Source organism: Pelmatolapia mariae, linkage group LG4, assembly GCF_036321145.2.
Source record: "Pelmatolapia mariae isolate MD_Pm_ZW linkage group LG4, Pm_UMD_F_2, whole genome shotgun sequence".
In the NCBI taxonomy this organism is placed as follows: Eukaryota; Metazoa; Chordata; class Actinopteri; order Cichliformes; family Cichlidae; genus Pelmatolapia; species Pelmatolapia mariae.
The window spans coordinates 10,640,360-10,660,581 of NC_086230.1; the positions used below are offsets into that span (position 1 = coordinate 10,640,360).

The window sequence follows — 20,222 nt, forward strand, 5'->3', positions numbered from 1 at the left end:
AACACTCTCCTAAGTAGCTTCCCCGACAAGCCCTGATCACCAACAGGTGTGTGGCAGGAACTTCAGGTGTGGCCAGTCCTCCTGCAGGGCCACACCCATCAGGCCCGCATGTGGCTGTCCTCCATCCTCCAGCCATACATGTACACACACACACCCACACCCTGCCTCAACATATAATGAGTGGAACACAGAATAACACAGCATAGTGCAGAAAAACACACATCCCCAAATAACAACAACAACAATAATAATAATAATCATAATAATAATAACGGTCCATCCTGCTCACGGACCCCCGAGTCCTCCAGAGCCGGGTCCGTGACACATTTCAGGGAGCCATTCTGCACTCATATATATGTATGGGTCAGGGCTGTTTTGACATTTTGCTGTCAAAACAGCCCTGACCCATCAGACATGGACTCGATTTCTAGGGTGGTGTATGTGATTAATTAGAACACAGTTGGATGTAAAAAAAAAAATAATAATAAATAAAAATACATAAATAAAAAGAAGAAGAAGAAGTGTATGAATAACACATGTTGTTTAAAGCAATTTGAATACTCAAGTAGCACTATATACAGTAAGAACCAGCCCATTTGAGATATATTTTATTTTTATTTAGTGTATACTGTATATCAAAGAATGTTTTGGACTGATATACAAAATAGTCAGAAAACTGGCAGATAATTACATTTAAAGAGGAAGACATTATGTTACATTCTGAGGGTAAAGACATGGACTGACCTCTTCTGTCAAGAACTTTTACAATACAGCACCACATCAAAGCATTTGAGAATAAAACTGCATCCATCGTGCATTGTATTTTGGATTTCATGTAAACTAGTAATTTTGTATATATTTCATACTTATGTTTATCATTATTCTTTAGTTTTCCCTGGCATTAAGATGTTTTGTGTATACTTGCTAATTTTTTTTTTTTTGCTAATTTAAAAACAAAACTGAAACCAAAACTGTCCCAAGCTTAGCCTTGATCCCGCGAGACTTTTAGTGTAATTCAACATGACGAAAACTCTTTTGATCATAAACAACCGACATTGAAAATCGAGCTAAGGATATATTCCCCACGGATCCCCTATTTTCCACTTAGACCCACTGGAATATTATATCAACTCTTGCTGCGACAAACTGTTGAAAATGGAAAAGAAAAAGCAGAAATTAGCTGCTACAAACTTCACACCGTGATCAAAACCCCCTGATTATCCTGACTCATTTACAGATTCACCGACCCAGACAGACATCGACGTGTTTTCAAGGTCAGTGGCGCAATCATTTCTTCAAAGCAAAAACTGTCTCCGCTAAATACAAGCAGAGCCCTCGAATACTAAGAGTCGCGTCATCTCCGTTGATAGACTTCGTTTTTTTTTTGTTTTTGTTTTTTAGAGCAATGGCGAATCATAGGCCCTCGCAACAGTACCCGGAAGTTAGTAACTATCCATAGAGTTGAAGCAGCACAGAACCTAGATGCACTGCGAAAAAGTAAGATGTTTAAAAAGAAAGCAGGACTGTATGTTATCAGCACACGTAATTTGTGTTGACTAGTGTATTCAAACAAGGTAGTAGATTTTTAATTTATTAGTTAGTTGATTTTTGACATATTATTTTGATGCCCAGTTAGGCTGGAAAATCCATAACTCAACACATAACTAGGAAAAACTAATTAATTGTAAAAATGCTTATCTTGATGTCATTTCTTCCAAAACAAAACAAAACAATTAAGAAAAGCCGTATTATCAGTATTATTACTGACTTCTGTCTCTCTGCAGTCACATATTCCAAATGCCCTCTCACCCCACATTCATCATCTCTGAGCTGATAAAAAGAGATTCCAACAAACCGAAACCAGTAACTGCAAGATTTGAAAATTACAAACACAAAAGGACTAAATACAAAACTCAAAAGGGAAAGGGAACTTGCTCGTTATCACTACAGGATAAATTCCACCTGAAATCCTAGAAAGGCACGGTCACTTACCTCCCATAGAAAGTACCTTGAATAAAAAAGGAAGGCAGTAATTGGCAAAGAAATATCTCCTTTGCTGTAATAACATAACAGTGCTAAATGTCAGAAGGTGTCATAGTCTATGGGCATGTGAACACACACAAGTTTCTAGTGCTTCTCAGGAATCCACATTGTTTATCTGTACTGCATTTCCGACATGCATCGTGTTCTGTTATATGTTTAGTCTTTTCTCTATGTGCTGTATGTCACTTTTTTCTTCTTTTTTTTGTTGCTACTCACTCATCAACGTTAGTCTACCTAAACACCAAATTTTTAATTACCCACAAATGTCCAGGCATGCAGAATCACACATCCATCAAAACCATAAATTCATTATTACCCTGTCACATTTTCACCAAATGTTCATGCTCTCTAGACTGGTTAACTTTATAAGTTAAAAAAAAAGAGAGGAAAAAAATAAAATATCATATTTATCAGTTAAATGTAGAACCATAAAATGGAGGCTTCTAAATCTTCTAAATATGTTTTTAACAATTCAAGTTTAGTCTTTGCTTTTTCCAATCATGAATTTAGCTTTACATGAAAACAAAGGAGACTTTTTCCTCCCCATGGTCCAGTATATATAAGAAATATACATATAAACAGTATACGGCCAAACTGTCTGACAAGGGCAGCCTAATAATCTGCATACAATTGTTCAAGTGAGTTAAATTGGAATCTCCCTGAATGGAAATTTGATTCCTATTTGAGAAGCATGTTCATTACATTGGCAAACAATATCCTGCAATGAGTGATCTGGCCCCGACGGCTTAGGCGGTTAATCATGAGAGGTTACATGAATGATTCTTTAAGCCAGGTAAGGAGAGAGAGGGACAACTAAGACATTCCGACACAGGTTTTAGTTTCCAGACCATCTCATGTTTTCTCTATGTCATGTTAACACTGCTATTTGATATGCAAGGCAAAGTAGACATATTCATTACAAACAAATAGTACAGCTTCTAACACGCCTAGCTAAGATCTGGGGCCAGATAATGGACTGGGAAGAAGGTTTCTTGTTGTTTTGTAAGGACAGAACAGAACTGTAGGGCTTGAACATTGTTGCAGTGGGAGCACACAGTTGTCCAATCCAGAATGCATTTTAAGATAATGCATTGAAAGAAAAAATTATATTTGTGCAAATACTTATAATATTTGACAATTGGATATTTTTCCCCACAAGCTTTGTTTATTTTTTCTATCTCACAAGTAAGTAAGTCAAAACAATTATTCATGCTCACTGAGAGGGATGGTATAGCAGCACATTTTCCCTCTCCGTCACTCCCTCAGTGAAAACTGCATTTGTGCACATCTATGCGTTATCTATCTATGGTTAGTCAGTCATATAGATGGTCATCTCTGTCTTTCATCAAGTTGACATCTTTTCTTTCCTCAGAAAGATAACATTTATTATGAGAGTAAGCAATACATATTGGCCCCAAGTAAGTTTGTGGCACATCCCCGCACCTCATGATCATGGCTGTCTGCAGTTAAGTATCCCCCATGATCTATTGACTCCATTTTTTTCACTGCATTTCTACCCTGGTAGGTAAAGACAGTTTGGCTCAGAATGCATTGCAGACATAATTCATAAAACAGTGGGGAATTAAGTAACACAAGGTGCCTAGTTGGTTAAAAGAAAAAGAAAAGCAAAATTGTTGGAATATTGGTTGGGAAGAGAAGTCACCATAACTTTCGCAAATCCCATATAGAATTGATTAAATATTAATTCATTAATTTATCCCCTCCTGCAACAAGAATTGCACAAACTCTCTTTTTGCCTTATATACTGTATTTCAATTGACATTTACACACGTTTTAACTAACGAATACTTAATATTTTAAGAAATATTTGTTTTCTCCAAAAGTTGATTCTGTTCATCTGGACGTAGCATTTTGTGGGAGAAACGTTTCGTCACTCATCCAAGTGACTTCTTCAGTCTCAGCTGACTGCAGGTTTCCCCAAATCTTATAAACAGTACATTTGCATAATGACTGAAACCAGCCCACTGAAGGACTTGGAGGTCAGTTCCTTAATCATAATTATGCAAATTCTCATGACCATTGATCAACAACCACTGACCAAAACCCACTGATCAAAGACCACTGATCAATGGCCATGAGTACCATTCATGAGAGTTGGGGAATGGCTGCAATCACAGCATTGTAAGATGGCGAATGATGTACCCTTAGGCCCCCTCCTCGATTCAGAGATGGTCTTTCCCTTTTCACGCAAATGGCCTCCTTGACTCCGCGCTCAAACCAGCGTTCTTCCCTGTCCAGGATGTGTACATCCTCATCCTTGAAAGAGTGTCCACTGGCCTGTAGGTGTAAATAGACTGCAGAGTCCTGGCCTGATGAGGTAGCTCTTTTGTGTTGTGCCATCCGCTTCGCTAGAGGTTGTTTGGTTTCCCCGATGTATAAATCCTGGCAATCCTCCTGGCACTTAACAGCGTACACTATGTTACTCTGTTTGTGTCGGGGGACCCGATCCTTGGGGTGGACCAATTTTTGGCGCAGCGATTTTTGGGGTTTAAAAGCCACAGAGACCCGGTGTTTAGAAAACATGCGTCTCAACTGTTCCGATACTCCTGACACATATGGGATCACTACAGGTTTTCGCTTGAGCAGCGGTTGTCCTTCTCTCCTGGATCGACTGGAGCTTTCTTTAGGTGCCTTTCCCGCTTTGACAAAAGTCCAGCTGGGATAACCACATTTACTCAGGGCCTTCTTGATGTGCTGTTCTTCTGCCTCCCTGGCCGCTGTGTCAGTGGGGATGGTGTTCGCTCTGTGTTGTAGCGTCCTGATGACACCCAGTTTGTGCTCCAGTGGATGATGAAAGTGAAACATTAGATACTGATCCGTATGTGTAGGTTTACGGTACACGTCAGCTTTTAGATGTCCCCCATTACTGATGGAAATCTCACAGTCTAAGAAGGCTAACCTGCCACTTTTCATATCCTCCCTTGTGAATTTGATGTGTCAGTCCACCGAGTTAATGTGATCCGTGAAATGTAGTATGTCCTGAGATTTGATTTTCACCCAGGTGTCATCCGCATATCTGAACCAATGGCTTGGTGGTGTTCCAGGGTAGGATAGCAGAGCCCTCTCTTCCACTTCTTCCATGTACAAATTGGCCACGATGGGTGAAACTGGGGAGCCCATGGTGTTGTGTGCCCACCTTATTACTAAATTAGGCAGAGCACTCTGAATTAAATCAGGACATAAAGCACGGTCTTTATCTTGCTTTATTGAATACCGTCCATCTGACAACTAGCCACTTAACGGGGCCTCCCTCAGACAACAACATCCGGTTCAAAAGTCATCACCTTAAGACATAGCCATATATCAATACATGACACATGGCACACCCATGTTTCTGCCTGTAGAACTGACCCTTGTATGTGAAGTAGGTGGAATGAAGACACAGTTCCAAAAGCAAACACACTTGGTCGATGCTGAGAGTGGTCCTGTTGCTGAGGTTGGTGTCATCCTGTAATCTCTTACGGACTACCTCCAACACTTCCGTGACTGGGATGCAAGTGAAGAGAGATGTAACGTCATACGAGACCATGGTTTCATCTGCCTCCATGATGACATCTCTCACCTTCTCAACAAAATCCAGGGTGTTCTGGATGTGGTGTTCAGAGCTGCCTACCAGCGGGTTGAGGATCGAAGCCAGAAACCTAGAGATGTTATAGGTGACAGAGTTGATCATGCAGACAATCGGTCTTAAAGGTGCACCCTGCTTATGTATTTTCGGTAAACCATACAGACTTGGTGTAGACTCCCCTGGGTACAGCCTGTGGTATGAGGTCCGGTCAATAGCCTTGTCTTGTTCTAACTGCTTCAGACAGTCTATCACCCTCTTCCTGTAGCCACTTCCTGGGTCTCGTTTCAGGGGCTCATAAGTAAACATTTCTCCCACAAACGCTACGTCCAGATGAACAGAATCAACTTTTGGAGATTTACTTTCCTGGATGATTGAGAATGCATCAAGAAATATTTGTTTTATTTACAACATACATATTTTTTATTGCTTATCATGTCTGTTTTTAACACTACATAGTGAAGAGTATTTATTTATGTCATTTTAAACTTCTTATTTGTAAATTCTGAACAGGATTATTAAGACATGGAGGACCAAGAAAAACCTTTGCCAATAACTATCCAGCTGCTGACAATATTGGAGGATTTGTTGCCTGAAGAGTTTGAAAAGTTCAAATGGATCCTGCTGCAGGATGAAGTCTCTCCAATCCCAAAGAGACATTTGGAAAAAGCAACCATAATGTACACAGTGGATAAGATGAAGGAGACTTACAATGAAAACTTAGTGAAGAAAACAACTGAGGTATTGAGAATTCTGAAAAGGAATGACCTGGTGCAGAGTTTAGAAAACTTGGCAACAAAAGGTAAGTAGAGAGAAAATGAGCAGACTAAACTGATGTACATATGTAACTAGAGTTCAGTTTGCTTGAACATTTATTTGTGATTCCAAAAGTTTTCAACAAAGTAAAGTGCAAGACAGAGCTTTCAGTTTTCAGGCCCCTAGGCATTGTATGATTAGTCTATCATGTCAAAATTATATTCAATCATCTGCCCATCCAGTGCAATGCTTGAGTGTAATGTATGGAAAAATAATGTGATTTACTATTACTATTCACCATATACATGCAGTTAAGCCAGGGCTTTTTAAAAGCTTTGTTTTTTCCTTTATAAAAATTTATATTTCTTGAAGCAGAGTTGACACAATCACATCATAAGGCATTTTGGAGGTTTGGCATAAAGTTTTAAACCTTTTAAAATTAAGACAGGTTTTATAACAATAGGCCCATGTAAAATAGAAAATGTCTCATTCTTTACAGTATTTCAACTGATAATGCTCTGACGTTCAAGATTCAATAGCAACTTGGTAATGCTTTTGATGCATTAAAGGTGGCACACTGAATTTAATTCACCATAGCACAGCACATTATAAAATATCTCAAATTTCCAGTCCGTTCTAAACTTAATTGATTTGACAGCTGATGTGGATTTCCTGCAATTTCCTGATTGGATTGTTTTTGAGACTGAATGACAATAACTTTAAGTAATAGCTTTTTGTCATTTCTGATTTAATTGAACAGTTTTTGTCATATTAATTACTGGAGGAGCAGAATAGAAATAATGGCTGTATAGTGCTACATCCTTACCACAACACAAGTGATAGTCACATTAAAATTGCAAAGAAGTCTACTACTTAGCTCACCTATTAACTGTAAACCATTCCCAGGTGACAGCCTAATGAAGGTGGATTTTTTAAAAAGTGTAAAGCTGTCATCAACAAAAACTGTGGCAAATATTACATTGCTAATACTTTATGTTCTCCACAAACATTTTCTTCACTTTTTGTTTATTGTATGTTGTTGTTATGGTTTAATTTCTTCAGTATATTTCACATGCTTAAAAAAGTAAAAATTAAAGACAAATCCTTGAATGAGTAGATGTGTACAAATATTTGAGCAGAACTAAAACATTTTCCACAATGTAGTAAGCTGTCCCTTTGCTAATCTGTTAAATCATTGCTGTTCTACAGGTACCCTCAATATGGATAAGCCTGAATACAAGGATAAGGTTAGAAACTCTTGTTTATTTTATAAAATCCAAAAGGTAGATTGTCATTGTTCTTTCCAACAGTAAATACGAACACTGATTTATTTACAAGTCATTTGATTTTTCTGAAGAAATCTGCGGAAAGAAACAGCATAAAATAGATGCTAATATACCACCCAGAAGATTTCCCCTTCAAGACAAATATAAACAGAGGTTGTCACCAGCAGACATCCTTAAAATAGGCCCTCCTGTGAAAAAGGGCCATGACATATCTGAGAAAGATTTAGCTCATATTTTTCATCAGAGGTTGATGATGTTAGACTACAGAGCCAGATATATTACTGTAAGACAAAACATTCCTGTTGTGAGCGGTTCACAGTCTGTTCTAGTTTTTGACAGTGATAATATGTTTAGTGACAGTGTAGTGTCTGATAACTCAATGCAGTTTCATTTGCATCCAATGGATGTTCAGATGGCAGTATTTCATTGTTCAGATAGCTTTCTGACGCAGAACCTGGTTACAAAGCTATCACAGTGTCAGTACGCCTTACCTTTGCTTGTCCCTGACCCAGTCACAAAGGATATTGAGTGTCCTTTGTGGATATTCAGGCAAATAACAAAACATGGACGATATCTAAAATCAAGGATAATTCACATGCCATCACCATGAAGACAATGCCCATCTGCAAAGCTGAGACACCCATGGTGTTTTTCTTCCGCCTGGGTTCACTGTCAGTGTCAAAATCTCAGCTCATGAACACTTTGATCAATGACCGTCACAGCACCTTCTTCCACAGAAACTGCCCAGGTAGTACCAAATGATGTGCTTCCAGACACGAAAATTTCCAAAATCAATGATACATTTCTCCCTTGTCAAGGCGATCTGCGGCATGAGTGGTGCAGAATAAACAAAAAACTGTGTCACCTTAAAGGAAATACTGAGGAGGAACAAAGTTAGAAAAAACAGCATTTGATGTTAATAAGACAAAATCAACACAAAGCTTCATGCAGTGAACTGATTGAGGGGTGGTGATAGTGGTTGCCCCATGATTGGAAGATTGGGGGTTCGAATTCACTGAATGGCTACCCTGAGCAAGGTACCGTCCCTACACACTGTTCCCTGGTGCGCCTGCTTAGTGGCTGCACACTGCTTCACTGAGTGAATGGGTCAAATGCAGAGAGAGTAATTTCCCCACGGGGATCAATAAAGTATACATTATTATTATTACATCATTCACAAAAAGCCTCTGGTGTTTGACATCAAAAGAGAAGGAGTACTTCCTGAAATGGACACAAATCTTAATAGATGCCCTGTCCATGAGAAATCTTCAATTATTCAAAGCTATGATGAAAAGTGGACTCAGGTCTTGACTCTGAAGAAAAAACATAACAAATCTGATCTGTTAACAAGGAAGCAAACTAAGCTTGAAGAAATACCTAAAATACTACAGTCTGCAACTTTTGGCTTTGAGCACATCTTCAGTGAAATTGGAGAAATCTATGAAGCTCTTACGGTGCGTTCACACCGAACGCAATAGAGGCGGCCAGAGCGTCAGGTTTACATGTAAAGTCAATGGAAAGAGCGCGATGACACGCGATTGCGCGTCCGGCGAAAATTCAGAAGCAGATTTGCGTCGCCAAAACGCCAAAACGCCTGAAACGCGCGTCAGTGTAGCGCGTCTGGCGCGTTTGACTCGCGAAGAAAACCACGCGTGTCAGATCTTGTGTTGCATTTTGTGCACACGCGCGTATCGCGCCAACCGCTCGAGTTGGAAAATCTGAACTCCAGCGTCAAATCGCGCCGCGACAACCAATCAGGAATTAGGGGCGTTTGGGGCGTTTTCGCTCGCGCCTATCGCGTTCGGTGTGAACGCATCGTAAGAAGGTTGTTGTGATTGATGTAGCAATACACAACAGGATGGTTAATACGTTTTATAAGGAGGTGTTTATATGTTTTTTTTACTGCTCTGCTCTCTGCTTGTACTGCTCTAACGGTGCGTTCACACCGAACGCGATAGGCACGAGCGAAAACGCCCCAAACGCCCCTAATTTGACGCGTGCACATTCGCACCTCAACGCGTGTCCAAGAAAAATCCATCGCGCCGCAAAATTGCATATTTTGACGCACGTGAACCGGAAATGTGGGAGGAATGTGGGAGGAAGTTGTGCCAGATGTGTTGTGCTGCAGATGTCCTCTGAATAAACACATTATCTTGTTAGCGGAAAGGTATTTGTACATCAGTGGGAAAATAACGGGACAGTAGGCGGGCTTGCTAGCTTTTGCGCGGCTTCATCGGGTCAGTCTGAAAATTAAAAAGAAGAATGAATGAACTTACCAGGTTGCCCAATCTCCTCACTTATGTGCCTCCAAGCTAGGTCCTTTTTATTCCTGTCTCGGTAGAAGTAGCAGCTGGCATCATATAGCTCTGGATGATTAGCCACGGCACTGATGAGCTTTTCCTCCATACTGAATGACGAATGAAGGGCTTTGGCTGGATCTGCCCCTTTGACCTAGTTACAGCCACGTCACCAGGCTCCTGATTGGTTGTCGCGGCGCGATTTGACGCCGGAGTTCAGATTTTCCAACTCGAGCGGTTGGCGCGATACGCGCAATCGCGTGTCATCGCGCTCTTTCCATTGACTTTACATGTAAACCTGACGCTCTGGCCGCCTCTATCGTGTTCGGTGTGAACGCACCGTTACTCTGGTTTTCCACCACTACATATGCTGGATCTATTTTTTTTCTGTCCACTCTGGTGCTGTAATAATGTGAATTGTCCAACTGTTGGACTAATAAAGAATGAACTTAAGTTGTTTAAAATAATCCTTTTCATAGTGTGAGTCTTTGAATGGACCTGGTGTTGCTGAACACTCCCAGCAGAATGATGGCAGCGCAGGGGGAGAAGGGGGGCACAAGACTGTATCAGTTGAAACTGAGGAGAAAGGTAACATCTTATTGAAGAATTACATTACATACTTACTAATTCAAATGTCTTTTTTGTTGTTTTTTTCTTTATCTTGTTAAATTTTTCCCCCACATGGTAGCACTTACAGCTCTTGCTGTATCAGAATGAGGCAACAGTGTAGAGTTGGATGTTATTCTAGTCGTTGCCCTCTTCTGACCCCAGAGTTTTTATCATTGCCAGTATAAAAGATTGATGTAGTTTCGAGGTCAGAAAAATGAAGCCATTGTGAAAGTGCCTTAAACCATTTTCTAGCTGAAGACCTCTAATGGCAGCAAATAGACTTCCTGTTTCATTGATCTGTGGGAAATGGCTTTCTGTCTTGACGCTTTGGCAAACAACTTGTCAATCTCAACTCATTACTACAAAAGCATGTGGTTTTGTAGTCATCCCCACCCATTCATATCACATCCAGGTTTTTGCAAATGAAATGCAACAAGTTTGCAAACAATCATATCAAGCCTTCAAAATGGGACTTCTGAAACCAGTGCCAGTAGCTGTATCCATCGTTTTTACTGAATATAGTTTGCGTGCAGTTGATATTATGAGGTTTGTACCCCTTAAAAACATCGCAGAGGAAAGATGGCGCTCTCTTCTGGATTTCTGAATTACAACTGCAAGCTATTTTTAAAATCAGTGATTTTCATGAAAAGGTGGGACGTTGGCAGCATGGTGAATTTCGATGTTTCACCATGAATTACAAAACTGTTCTGTGCTCTGTCGAATCTGCACTAAAATTCATAAACATGATAAGGGTCTCGCCCCAAATAGATTGATATGCTCGTTATCAGCAATAGTTAGAGTGCCACCTAGTGGGAACGGAAAATGTAATTATTAGTGTGGATGCTGATTAAGCATCCACAGTATTGTTCTTCTATTCTTTATTATCATTATATTTAATACTTTGATCCACTGCTCCTTCCAGGTTAAACACATCTGACTCAAAAGTGGTCAGAACATCAGATCTTGATGATGCTTCAAGATTTTAATTTTTAGTTTTCATTTAACGGTATACCCCGGCGGTTTTGCAGTTCACCATGAAAAGGGAAGCAGTTTTTGAGGGGCTTGGAAAGCTTGAAACACCATGAAATTTGGCACACACCTCCAATGAAATGAACATTTTAGCTTTTATGGCTCTGGTCATTGAATATTGGAAAATGGCTTCACAAAACCATCTATAAATTTTTTAAAAATCTTCACCTGCACTAACTTTCATCTATGACTCAGAAATTTTGCAGCCTTGGAGCCATAATAGCACATTAAAAATAATGTGAAATTTTGGCTGCAATTTTCACCATTTTCAGACCTCATTTTAAACTAATACTCTTTGAATTAAAACTCTTCCAAGGAATTGCATCAGATTAACGTGATCTTTGGTGCCACCAATCTAAAGATCTTGGGGATATTAAATTGCAAAGTTTTTGAGCTGTTGTGGCAGCATGTTGAATTTCGATCATTCACCACAGAACACGACATTGTGAAATCCCAATTATACATTGTCCAATATGATCCAAACTTTACATACTTGATGTGAGTCTGAGTCTCAAAACATCTATGTATCAGTATTAGGTCACAATTATTGTGGCACCTAGTGAAAATAGGAAATATAGAGTAAGTTATGGTCATCATCCAATCTAGATTAAAGTTAAAGTGCTGATTCCACCCATGATACAAATCATTGATTGATTAGTATTTGATTAGTATTCTCCATTGCCATCTACTGGGCATAAAAATGTTTATGTTTTGTTGGGTTGCAAGGGCCTTTTAATGACTGCTTTCAGCTTTAATCGTCTTGTTTTTACGTCAGAGCACTGTAAAGCTGTATCGATCATTTTAGAGCTTCCCTCTCAATTGTTATTTTAGCAAAAGGCTTGGTATTGGCTATAAAGCATCAAATTTTAGAAAGACAATGCAAAGCAGATGGGTTTGATAAGTATATGCATAGACACCCCACAACAGCACAATCTGGTCATAAATTCTGAGTATTGTGCAGTCATCTTCTTTTAACAGTATAGAGCTGCTTACACTTGTCAGCTCTATTTTTCCTTGTGTTTCTTGGGCCAAAAACAAAAACAGAAAAAAGAGTAGATGTCTTCAAACTTTGTGCTGTTAATACTTCCATGGTGAATTAATCTCTTGCTCTCCATGTCATAATTAATTCTGTTGTGCAGGTGCCTTCAAGGATGTGAGTGGAAACAAGGATAAGGTCAGAAACTTATACTAGTTTGCATGATGTTAGTGATGAAATGTTATAATTTCTGCCAATTAGTAAATTTCTTCTGTTTTTTTAAACTACAGACTTTGAATATTTCTGATGAGAGGAACAGTCAACGATTTCAAGCAGAAAGTGAAACACTGCTCAGAAGACTTAACCTTCAACACAAACAACAGAAAATGTCACCAGCAGAATTTCTTAAATTAGGCCCTCCTGTGAAACAGAGCCACGACACATCTGAAGACGATGTAGCTCATACATTTATTCAGAGGTTGATGATGTTAGACTACAGAGCCAGACATATTCAGGTAAAACAAGACAATCCTGATGTGAGTTGCTCACAGTCTGTTCCAGTGTCTGACAGTGAAGACTTTGATGATCTATTTAGTGACAGTGTCATCTCTGATAACTCAATACAATCTCATGTGCATCCAATGGATGTTCAGATGGCAGTATTTCACTGCTCAGACAGTTTTCTGAAGCAGAACCTGGTTACAAAGCTATCACAGTGTCAGTACGCCTTACCTTTGCTTGTCCCTGACCCAGTCACAAAGGATATTGAGTGTCCTTTGTGGACATTCAGGCAGATACAAAAAACATGGAAGAAAACTAAAATCAAGGATAATTCACATGCCATGACCATGAAGACTATGCCCATCTGCAAAGCTGAGACACCCATGGTGTTTTTCTTCCGCCTGGGTTCACTGTCAGTGTCAAAATCTCAGCTCATGAATACTTTGATCAATGACCGTCACAGCACCTTCTTCCATAGAAATTGTCCAGGTAGCACCAAATCTCGCCTGCTGATGGATGGTGTGGCAGAGATTGCCTGGTACTGCCCTGCTGGAAAACCCAATGACTCCTTCACTGACTGCATTGCCTTTTGTAATCTTCATGGTGATGCTCTGTCATTTGAAAAACAGTGTGAGATACTGACAGAAAAATCTTCAGTCACTGTTGTTCTTGTGAGAACTCTGGAAAAAGGCCAGAAAAGTACTACAGTCATCTCAGACCTTTACAGGTCACCAAAGCCTCTCATTATTCTCATTGCTGATAATGATGGTAGTGCAGTTCAAGTCAAAGATGGAAAATACAAAGTGGGTTTAAAAGACAGAAGCCAGTCAGATGTTTCTGAAGAACTGAGAGGAATTATCAGAAGGATTTTATATGAACCTCACACATCCTTCCAGCTTGAATCCATGGCCAAAGTCCCTGGAGTCAGAGTGGATGAAGATGATGAAGTCTGTCAAAAAGGGAAATCAGCTGCAATGAAAACAGTTAATATACTTCAACGGATGGAAATCTCAAAGATCAAAGATACATTTCTACCTTGTCAAGGTGATCTGTGGCATGAGTGGTGCAGAATAAATAAAGAGCTCTATCACCTTAAAGGAAACATTGAGAAGGAAAAAAGTGTGAAACAACAGCAGCTGATGCAAATAAGACAAAATCAGTGCAAAGCTTCATGTAGTGAACTGATGAAGTCATTCACAGAAAGCCTCTTGTCTTTGACATCAAAAGAGAAGGAGTACTTCCTGAAATGGACTCAGATCTTAATAGATGCCCTAACCACAGATGATCTCTCTTTGATTCTTCAAAGCTATGATGAAACGTGGACTGAGGTCTTGACTCTGAAGAAGAAACACTTCAAATCTGATCTGTTAACAAGCAAACAAACTGAGCTTGATCAAATATCCAAAAAACTGCAGTCTGCAACCTTTGGCCTGGAGCACATCTTCAGAGAAATGGGACAGATCTATGAAGCTCACAGAGAAGTACAAGCAAAAAGTAGACACACTGACTGGTCTAAATACCCTAAACTGGCTGCAGATTTGATGATTTCAGGACACCCAGTGGAGCTGATGGATGGTGATGCAGGTCATGTCCCGTTAACATGGATCTCTACTCTTTTAGATAAAGTCATCAAGAAACTAGGCGACCAGAGAGTTTTTGTGTTGTCAGTTTTGGGCGTACAAAGCAGTGGAAAATCAACAATGCTGAATGCCATGTTTGGATTGCAGTTTGCAGTGAGTGCAGGCAGGTGCACCAAAGGTGCCTTCATGCAGCTGCTCAAAGTGTCAGAGGAAATCAAGAAAGACCTCTGGTTTGAATATGTTCTAGTGGTGGGCACTGAAGGACTTTGTGCTCTTGAGCTGGAAAGTAATGCTACTCTTCATCACGACAATGAATTGGCAACATTTACTGTTGGTCTGGGAAACATGACACTGATCAACATCTTTGGTGAGAATCCAGCTGAGATGCAGGATGTCCTGCAGATTGTTGTTCAGGCTTTCATGAGGATGAAGAAAGTTAAACTTTCTCCAAGTTGTGTGTTTGTTCATCAGAATGTGACAGATATCACAGCTGCAGAGAAAAACATGGATGGGAAAAGACGCCTGCAAGAAAAACTGGACCAGATGGCTCAGCTAGCTGCTAAAGAGGAAGTATGTGATGCTGAGTGCTTCAGTGATGTCATTGCCTTTGATGTGCAAACAGATGTGAAATACTTTGCCCAGTTATGGGAGGGAAGTCCACCGATGGCTCCTCCAAATCCAGGCTACAGTGAGAGCATCCAAGAGCTGAAGAACATCATCCTGTCTAAGGCTAAACAGTCTGCCGGCATAAAACTCTCACATTTCAAAATCAAAATTCATGACTTGTGGAATGCCCTGATGAATGAACACTTTCTTTTCAATTTCAAAAACACATTAGAAATCGCAGTTTACAGAAAACTTGAGGTTGAATATGGAAAGTGGACCTGGGCCCTGAGGAGCAACATGCTGAGGATTGAAAACCAGCTTCACACCAAAATTGAAAATGAAGAACTTGACAAAATTGAGCGTAGTTATATTTTTAAAGAAATGAGCAAAACATCTGAAAAAATTAAGAAAGATATGTCAAACTACTTTGAGGATGACAAAGACAAAGAAATGTTGGTTCAGTGGCGAGGCCAATTTGAAAATAAAATAAAGGAGTTCCAAGAGGACCTGGTGACAGAAGTGGAAAGAAAACTGGATGAAGTTATTCAGCAGAAGAAAGCTTGTAAAAAAGCTGGATTATAAGAAGACAGACTTCGAGGACAAGCTGCTACAAAAGAGCAAAGAGCTCGCTCATCAGTTAAAAGACAAACCAAAAGATGACAGGGAACTTCAAAAACAGTTCAATGGTGTTTGGAGTGACTTGGTGAGAGAATTAACTACAAATATGCAACCCATTAGGGACATCAATCTTGAAGATCACCAAGCAAATATCCTTAATGACCTTGGTTTTGAATGGAATCTCATATTTGAATGCAAAAAGAATGGCAGATACAAAACAATATCCCAGGTCGGTGATTACACTGAATACGTAGTCCTTCGCAAGCACCAAAACACAAGAGATCAGGGGTTTGCCAGATGGTATGAAAAACTAAAATGTCAGTTTAAAATACTTCTTGAGCATGGGGACCAGGAACTGATTACATCACTAATAGCCAATGTTGAAAACCAGTCTCTTCATGAAATTATGAAGAAACCTGTAGCAACAAGAGGCTACAGTCCAACTTACAAGAAGTAGCTAAAACAGTTCAGGACACAGTGACAGAGTATGAATCAAATAAGAAATGTGCTTTCAAGATGGAGTTCAGAGTTGATCTCCTACTGTATAGTGAGTGCAGAATTATTAGGCAAGTTGTATTTTTGAGGAAAAATTTTTATTATTGAACAACAACCATGTTCTCAATGAACCCAAAAAACTCATTAATATCAAAGCTGAATGTTTTTGGAAGTAGTTCTTAGTTTGTTTTTAGTTTTAGCTATTTTGGGGGGATATCTGTGTGTGCAGGTGACTATTACTGTGCATAATTATTAGGCAACTTAACAAAAAACAAATATATACCCATTTCAATTATTTATTTTTACCAGTGAAACCAATATAACATCTCCACATTCACAAATATACATTTCTAATATTCAAAGACAAAACAAAAACAAATACAAATCAGCGACCAATATAGCCACCTTTCTTTGCAAGGACACTCAAAAGCCTGCCATCCATGGATTCTGTCAGTGTTTTGATCTGTTCACCATCAACATTGCGTGCAGCAGCAACCACAGCCTCCCAGACACTGTTCAGAGAGGTGTACTGTTTTCCCTCCTTGTAAATCTCACATTTGATGATGGACCACAGGTTCTCAATGGGGTTCAGATCAGGTGAACAAGGAGGCCATGTCATTAGTTTTTCTTCTTTTATACCCTTTGTTGCCAGCCACGCTGTGGAGTACTTGGACGCGTGTGATGGAGCATTGTCCTGCATGAAAATCATGTTTTTCTTGAAGGATGCAGACTTCTTCCTGTACCACTGCTTGAAGAAGGTGTCTTCCAGAAACTGGCAGTAGGACAGTGGGACCCGAAAAGGCCCCACAAGCTCATCTTTGATGATACCAGCCCAAACCAGTACTCCACCTCCACCTTGCTGGCGTCTGAGTCGGACTGGAGCTCTCTGCCCTTTACCAATCCAGCCACGGGCCCATCCATCTGGCCCATCAAGACTCACTCTCATTTCATCAGTCCATAAAACCTTAGAAAAATCAGTCTTGAGATATTTCTTGGCCCAGTCTTGACGTTTCAGCTTGTGTGTCTTGTTCAGTGGTGGTCGTCTTTCAGCCTTTCTTACCTTGGCCATGTCTCTGGTTTTGCACACCTTGTGCTTTTGGGCACTCCAGTGATGTTGCAGCTCTGAAATATGGCCAAACTGGTGGCAAGTGGCATCTTGGCAGCTGCACGCTTGACTTTTCTCAGTTCATGGGCAGTTATTTTGCGCCTTGGTTTTTCCACACGCTTCTTGCGACCCTGTTGACTATTTTGAATGAAACGCTTGATTGTTCGATGATCACGCTTCAGAAGCTTTGCAATTTTAAGACTGCTGCATCCCTCTGCAAGATATCTCACTATTTTTGACTTTTCTGAGCCTGTCAAGTCCTTCTTGTGACCCATTTTGCCAAAAGAAAGGAAGTTGCCTAATAATTATGCACACCTGATATAGTGTTGATGTCATTAGACCACACCCCTTCTCATTACAGAGATGCACATCACCTAATATGCTTAATTGGTAGTAGGCTTTCGAGCCTATACAGCTTGGAGTAAGACAACATGCATGAAGAGGATGATGTGGACAAAATACTCATTTGCCTAATAATTCTGCACTCCCTGTATGTATTTGACAGGGCAGACATTTGGCTTTCAGAGTCTCACAAAAAATTCACAGTGAAAAATGATGCACGCACTTACTTGGAAAGCAAGAAAACACAATACTAGAACATTTTTAGAAGCTTCTGCAAAGGAAACTCATCTGCTGTTGTGTTTGGAGAAATGATCCATGAAAAACTGAAGGTTTCCATTGTTGAGGCTGTTTGTAACAAGACTGCCATTGATCTCGCTGGAAAGATGAAGTGCAGCTACCCAGCATTCAGTGAGAACAGATTGAACTTAGAGAAACATTTGTTGAAGTCACTTGCAGAGAAAGAGGACTTTGATGCTTTCATCACCTACATCCGAAATCCAAGGAAGCAAGTAGAAGCTTTTATCAAAGAGAGAGTAAACACATACATGTCCGGAGAATCAAAACATGCAGCATTGGATATACTCAGGAAAAATGTGGATGACATCAACAAACTTGTCAGTCAAGCTTTATTTGATGCAACAAATCAAGTCACAACACAGAACGGAGACATTTACATGTGGGTTAAGGAGTTTTCCAGGTTCCTTAAAGATAAACTGACTCTTGAATCCATCTCTTGTCAAAACTTTGGGGACATAAACAATTTTGACTTTCTTAAAGAAGAGATTGAGAAAGGTCTTGTATCCATCAGAGAGGAGATGAATCAGCTTTCCCTGGATAAAATAAAGGAATTCAGAGTGAGACCTGATCAAATCCTCATTGATCAGCTGTGTGACTGCTGCTGGGAAACCTGCCCGTTCTGCTCAGCTGTTTGTACCAACACTGTTAAAGATCACGTGATTAAGGACAAAATTGATCACAGTTGCCCCTTTCATCGATCTCAATGGTGTGCACTACAAAAACACTAAGGAAATGTGTGTTAAGTTCTGCACAACAGAAGTTGCAAGTGATGGAAAATTTTACCCAGATGGAGTTTCAGAGGAGCTTTTTCTTTATAAAGAGAACAGAAAAGCTGGGCCGAGGTTTGCTGACTGGAGCATTACTCCTGATGAGTATACATCGAAGTACTGGACATGGTTTGTTTGCAAATTTAAGAAGGGGCTAGAAGAGCACTATGGTTTAAGTTTCACAGGACGTGGTGAGATTCCCCCTAAATGGACAGAATTCACTAAAGAAGAGGCTATTCAAAGTCTGGATCAAATGTACCGTACACACTGAATGAGTCAGAACATTTTCAACTCTGCTGAAAATCACAACAGCTGTTCTCAGTTGTTCATTCACAAAATAGATAATGATTACATATAATACTGATTTAAACATTTAATGTGAAGAATCAATAAGTGATTAAACTGGTAAACAGAAAACTCTTCACAGACATAAGCACACATGCGAGAATATACTAGCAATAATCATTTTGAGAATGCAGTGAGAAATATGTCAATGTTAATATTAAACCACTATGTCATCAACAAAGTTTGTGATTAGGAAATTTTTCTCATGTAGGTAAAGGAGAAGAATTTTTTTATTTATTTTTGAAGAAAAACACAAAGAGCAATGAAATTATTGTATGTAAGGATGTTTTAAAAATTGTATTTAATCATATCTGAAAAATGTAAAGTTTAGCTCATGCAGAATGCATGAATAGTGTTCTTCATTCCCAATGTTTTTGATATGGTATGGAAGTTCTATTAGTTTGCTAACCGGCTTATCTAATTTGAAATCACACCAATATTATCTTGAGTGTTTCAGTATTGAAAATGCTATATTGTCTATATCCTTGAATGTTTTATTATTTGCATTTTAAATGGGCATGATTTAAAAAATTTAACATGAACAGAGTGATATTATATGTTTCTGATACATTAAAGCTATTTTCTGCTGCTCCTGTCTTACAAGGGTTCACTGCACCAAATAGCTTCTCATGCTTGATTTTGGTTGAGGTTTAAGCCAGATGCCTTTCCTTGTGCAGCCCCGAAAGGGTCTCTAGCTGGAACTGAACCAACAACACTTTTGCTTGTCAAACCAATGTGTAGATCACTACACAATGGAAATATTATCTCTCAATTTAACATAGCCGAACATTACACTGAAGTTAAGATTATTTCTCTTAAGTAACAAATCTAATGCACTATGATTTTGTTTTCAAGGATAATTTTGTCTGATTACAATGCTGATAAATGCACCATTAGTAGTATAACATGAAACAATTAAGATGAATTATGAAGCTTAAAGGGGGTGATGGTACATCCAGTAATAAATCCACACTGAGAAAAACT

General features: G+C 39.4%; 2 pseudogenes; both read left to right on the forward strand.

The window, feature by feature from the left end:
- The first annotated feature begins 1,088 nt into the window (after positions 1-1,088).
- LOC134625978 (interferon-induced very large GTPase 1-like) lies at positions 1,089-16,562 on the forward strand (annotated as a pseudogene).
- Positions 16,563-18,113: 1,551 nt separating this feature from the next.
- On the forward strand, positions 18,114-19,366 carry LOC134625979 (interferon-induced very large GTPase 1-like; annotated as a pseudogene).
- Positions 19,367-20,222: the final 856 nt, after the last annotated feature.